The sequence below is a fragment of the Benincasa hispida genome, chromosome 4 (genome assembly GCF_027475165.1).
Source record: "Benincasa hispida cultivar pf3 chromosome 4, pf3_genome.v1.1, whole genome shotgun sequence".
NCBI lineage: Eukaryota > Viridiplantae > Streptophyta > Magnoliopsida > Cucurbitales > Cucurbitaceae > Benincasa > Benincasa hispida.
Genome location: NC_143481.1, coordinates 12,921,846 through 12,928,103, shown reverse-complemented (window position 1 = coordinate 12,928,103; position 6,258 = coordinate 12,921,846). Strand labels below are relative to the sequence as shown.

The 6,258-nt window shown below is 40.1% G+C and overlaps 1 non-coding gene across 1 annotated transcript; it reads right to left on the bottom strand.

Annotated features, from left to right (window-relative positions):
- Positions 1–655: 655 nt before the first annotated feature.
- On the bottom strand, positions 656–762 carry LOC120076977 (small nucleolar RNA R71). The gene has a single exon (XR_005481720.2). It is a non-coding gene; the product is annotated as a small nucleolar RNA R71 (small nucleolar RNA).
- Between the last annotated feature and the right edge of the window lie 5,496 nt (positions 763–6,258).

Genomic DNA, 6,258 nt, shown 5'->3' with positions numbered 1-6,258 from the left:
ACTGAGAGAGCTTGATTGCTCAATGCATTTTTCATCACCGCATTTCATCCATAATTTCACCTCATAAAATAATGCATCAATTTTTTGGCGTCATTGCCGGGGACTTCGGCAAATCAGTGTGCTAACGGTGATTTTTCTGTTTTTTTTGCAGCTCTCAATCTCTATCAAATTACGACCCGGAGATTGAGAGGACATTTCGACGCAGACTAAGAGACAACCGCCAACAACAAGATAGAACTCCAAGAATGGTGGAACAACCAGAAGCAAGGGCCGCAAATGTGAACAATATAATGGCCAACCCCATCCTTTTGGCGAATGACCGCTATAGACCCATTCGAGACTATGCGTCGCCCAACCTCTATGATTTCTCTCCAGGAATCATGAGGCCAGCGTTAGATGGATCGAGGTTTGAAATGAAGTCGGTAATGTTACAGATGATCTAGGCTACTGGGCAGTTTGGAGAAAGGGATGGCGAGGACCCACACGCCCACCTCTAGAGCTTCATAGAAATATGAAACACTTTTGTGTTCCCGAATATCTCTACCGAAGAAGTTTGACTAACTCTGTTTCCATTTTCTTTGTGTGATCAAGCAAGAAAATGGAACAAGTCGTCGAAAGATTCATGAAGAAATACTTCCCACCTACCGAGAATGCCAAGAGAAGGAAATTAATAAATAATTTTGAACAAGAAGATGAAGAATTTCTCAGCGATGCCTGGGCGAGGTTTAAGCGGCTGGTCAGAGACTGTCCACATAATGGCTTGCCAGACTGCTTGCAGATGGAGATTTTTTTACCAAGGACTGAATCCCTTTTCGCAGATCGCTGCCAATACGGCAGCAGCTGGTGGTCTGCTAGACAAAACATATGAGGAGGAAAAGAGTATACTTGATCGCATTTCCAAAAATCACGAGGATTGGCGGGAAAGCGATTAGAGATTAAGAATAAAAGATAATGACGTAAACAACGGGGCCATCGCATCCCTACAAAATCAGATGACTGCAATGATGAGTTTGATTCAAGGTATCACAATCAATAACAAGGGAGCAAAGAAAGGGCAGGTCAATGCAATTGCTCAAGCGACCGCAAGTTGTGTCATTTGCGGAGACGCTCATTCGATGGAAGAATGCCCAGCAAACCCACAGTCAGTATGCTTCATAAAGAATAATCCCTATTCCGATACATATAACCCTGGGTGGAGAAACTACCTAAATTTTGTCATGGAAAAATCAACAACAAAACTTCCAACCAGTGGCGCAAAAAGGAGGGCCACCCTGATTTTTCCTGCAAAACAACGGTCCAACGCATAACCAAGCTAGCAGCTCGCAAACACCGCAATCTTCATCCTTAGAGAGCTTGTTGAAGCAGTACATCGAGAAAAATGAATCAGTGCTTCAAAATCAAGCAACATCCATCCACAATCTTGAAATTCAGTTGGGACAAATTGTGGGAAAGCTGAAAAATAGACCGCAAGGAGCGCTGCCGTGCTCAACTGAGCTTCCTCGTCATGCTGGGGTACCGGGAAGGAACAATGCTTATTAGTCTCCGTGCTAAGCGACAAAATGACTGCAAAGTAAGGGAGGAACCCATCGTGACCAACTTGAATGCGGTGACAACCGAGGACTCATTGACTTATAATTCAGAAAAGCCCGAGAAAGTGAACCCCAAAGTTGCGTCCACCATCAAGCCTTCAGTACATGAGACAGAAGAAGTTTAGCTATAACCAGCTCCAAAAAGATTGAAAGAAAAACAAAATGATGAAGAAAAGATCACAATTGTGGCCGCAACGCAAAATGCTATGATCCCACAAAAAATGTGGGACCCGGGAATCTTCACGATACCATGCTTCATTGGAGGGTTCTACAGTGGCCAAGCACTATGTGATCTTGGGGGTAAGTATAAACATAATGCCACTATCAATCTTCAAACAATTGAATATTGGCACACTCACGCCAACGACAGAGACTCTTCTGCTTGCGGACAGATCCCGAATACATCTTGAAGGAGAGCTGAAAAATGTCACAATCTCAATTGATAAATTCATCTTGCCATCATTTTGGATTATATAGCGGACGAAGATGCGGCCATCATATTGGGATGACCATTCCTTTCGACCGGTCGCGCTCAAATTGATGTGCACACGGGGGAGATTGTAATGAACATTCATGGGGAAAGGTTCCGGAGTAAGGCAGTCAAGATCCCAGAGGACAAAGAAAAGAGGAAAAAGCCACCTTGGATGTGAAAAGACCAGCTTGGAATAAGCAGTCCCTGAGTTTCTATATAACTCAACCTCATCAGGGACGCAATCCTTTTGAATATTCTTTTTCCTGCATCAATACTTCATGAACTTTTATCATCTTGTTATCATCTATTATAGCATATCTACTTTTTTTACTTACTTCTAAAAAAAAGGAAAAAGAAAAAAAAGGCGATCGTGTTGAACGATTGCGTAAAAGATTTTGTTTTGTTTAAAATCATTTGACCCTCTCGATGTTTTTCTTACAAACGATCGAGGTGAACAATTGCGGAGACGCTACATGGAGAAGCAACTTATCTTACTCCGTCACCACAATCCAAAAAAAAGAAAATCGCCGCAAAGTAGGATGCGCCAACAAACAATCCGGGCGACAACGCAAATTTGGGGGTTGTATTCTTCCTTGACTTTATTTCAAATTCTGCACTATCGCATTGCATTTTAATTTTGAAAGTTTTATCACCGCATCCTCTTTGATTACAACAATCATTTAACATGGTTAATTTTAGTAAGTCACCGCATGCTTTCTCTTTGCCAATTATGATTTTAATGATGAAACACATACTTCTATTTTTTTCATATATACTAGAGTCAACTTAATTTTAGGACAAGTCACCTCATGAAATATTTCTAGAAATTAGTGGTCTGCTAGCTTTCTTTCAAACTCTCTTTACGAAGTTATCTAAGAATATCGCATGACTTCTTTCAATCTTTTGGCAATAAGGACATTGCCGCATTTTAAATTTTGGAGTGAGGTATTTATTTTCGACCTTGCTATTTTTAGCTCTCTAAAAAAAAAAGAGAGAGGAAAATTTTGAGAATAACAACTCTACTGTCAACGCAACTGGGAAACCCATGTTGATAAGAGTTAAGTTGTGAAAGGCACTTACCCATAGTTGGATGTCCGCATGATACACGTGGGGGCAAGCCAAAACGAAAGCAAATCCTAAGATCAACGCATAAATAAATGACCGTAACTCTGCTGCCAAATAAGTATGAGTTTAGTCTGAGAAAGAGCGCTTTGCTCGTAGTTGGATGTCCACATGACACACGTGGGGGTAAGCCAAAACGAAGGCAAGGTACATGGATCAGTGCAAGGTCAGAAAAAAAAATAATGTCAAAAATATGCAAGGATAAAAAATCATTTGACACCCCGGTGAAAAAGTTTTTTTTGAAATAAATCATGCGATATCATGGAATCCAGTAAAGGCCTTTTGAAGGTTAAACTTGCGGTCCCTAGGTTTTAGAAATATTTTAAGAAGAGACTTGAATAAAAATTAAGGAAATTTTGGTGTATAGGAGTTGAATGAAGTATCCTTAAGAAATCTAGGAAAAGAGATTGCGGTCGACTTGCCAAAGGAAATCTTTAGCTTATGCTTGAAGACAAGCATTGTTTAAATTTGGGGGTGTGATAACGGGCAGAAATGCACGTTATTACAGTGCTACATTATTAAACAATGAAGGTTTGCGTTGATAAAATATGTTAGATTGCGTCCAAAAAGCATTAAGTTTATAACATTGCAATTGCATGCGTTCATTGCATAGAAACAGTTAATTTTTGTACTTTTATGCAGAATATGCGTTGACGCAAGGCAGAAAGTGCAATCACAAGAAATCAATGGTCGAGCGCAGCATTACCGCTAGGCTTTGCGGTGATTTGTGCTCGCAAACATCTGCTCAAGAAGGATTGCTGCCTAGAGTCAGCGCAACTTGGTGGGCGCATTTGGGTGAAAGGAATAATTAATCACGATGGGACAGAAAGCTGATGATGGTCGAATCCAAATTAAGTTGACAAGCCACTAACGATAACAAAGTACAGTCAACTTTTTGGTGACAAATATTCAACGCATCAGTCAGAGAATTAAAGCCATCCCACTTGTAGTGACACATGTGTTGGACAACCCAAATCTCGAAGTGACGTAAATTTCCTTTACGTCCCATCCAGAGCTCGTAAGGAGTTTCAGAAACGCTTTTCGAGGGAACTATGTTCAAAATATACACCGTAGTCTCAACTACATGTCCCCAAAATTTTTTTTGTAACTGAGCGTAACTCATCATGGAACGAACCATGTCCAACAAGGTTCTGTTTCTCCTCTCTGCCACACCGTTCTGCTGAGGTGTGCCATGGGCTGTGAGTTGAGACTGAAATCCATGTTCTATCAAATAGTTCTGAAATTCTATGTCCATACTCACCACCTCGATCTGATCAAAGTGTTTTAATCTTTTTACCTAATTGGTTCTCAACCTCAGCTTTATACTCTTTGAACTTTTCAAAAGTTTCAGACTTTTGGTGCATTAGGTAAATATGTCCATACCTGGAATAATCATCTATAAAACTGATGAAATATTCATACCCTCCTCTTTCTCTAACATTTCGAGGCCCACAAAGGTCTGAGTGAATCAGCTCTAAGGGTTCTTTAGCTCTAAGATCTTTTCCAGAAAAATATCTTTTTTTCATTTTACCCTCAAGTATCATATACTCTATGCGATAAAGGATGTTGGACTGAACGATCATTTAATGCGCGCGCCTACCATGTGTCGAGTATCATATACTCTATGCGATCGTTTACCTCGAGCGTCTATGCGATCGAGCAGCCAACGTAACAAGATCAAGTAAACTCTTTACTCGATCATTTAGCATCGACCATGTGATTGTTTAGTAAATACTACACGATCGGGTATAACTTTTCTACTCGATCGTTTAGCCTGGGCTACACGATACGACCAACCTTTGGTCTTCTTCCTCAATGAGAGTAGCATCTCCATGTGTCTTTAAAGCCTCATCCCGAACGACTCAAACACAAACAAAACTTTGAATACATACTCAATTACTTGTTAATTATGCCCAAAAACATAGGGGCCCTTACAAATTAACACTTTGTAAACTTAAAGAAAGCTTTAAACAGAAACAATCATCCCATAAAATTCCATCAAACGTATCCACAACCACATTTAACTCTTAAATGCATTGTAGAAAACTTAAAACCCACCAAGACTGTAAAAGATGTTCAATACAGCAATGCAATTTGGAATATCAGAACAACCTGACTCTGATACCAATTGAAGGAACTCTAAATAGAGAACCAATGAGCAGAAGTGGATCGTTCGAAACTCCGTTGAGAAAGAACACAAACAATTATAGTCTAAAATGACATATTATGCATAACGATAAAATTACAACATGCTTCTTAATAAACAAACAAGGGATAGGGTATGCCATACTTTTGAAGAACCCTTTCTTCACGTATCCCTCAATCATTCAACAACACGTCCAACAACACAAACCCGAATGCAACGATCAGAACTTGATCTCAATGATCAACTAGATGAACCTCAACATGAACAGAACAAGAACACCACCACAAAGGTTACCTTGTATTCTAGTTGTGAGAATCCAGGGGTTGTGGGCTCTGTATGACTTTGGTTAGAGGAATAAGGGAGGTAAATGATCGAGTAGACGATCAAGTAAGTTGGAGAAGGAAGAAGTCTATCGTATAGACTTGATACTCGATCGTGTAGTAAGAAGAAGCCTATCGTATAGACTTGCTACTCGATCGTGTAGCAATGAGTAACTATCGTATAGTTGAAGGAACTCTTTATCAAAAAGTACTTGTGAGTGGAAGCAAGATCGTTCTAAATTTATTATGACAAAAATAACGCATTCACAATCAAACAACAAGTTATGCATCTACAAACAAATTAAGGCATGCTTTGAACAATTAAATAAGAAAAGACCGATAGAGTAACACCCAATGCCCAGGATTCAGAATCCAGATGGTGCCCCAGCATTCCCCTACGTCCCTTACGACCTGGCTACGTTATCCTCACTTGCCTTGAATGCTTCTAGAAGTGAAAGTTATCCCACAAACCAACACGAGTCCTTTCAGCATGCTTTGTCCTCACTCACATGCATCCTAGGAAAAATTCCTAGGAGGTCACCCAACATAGGATTGCTCCAAGCTAAGCACGCTTAAATTTGGAGTTCTTATGATTGAGCCACCAAAAAG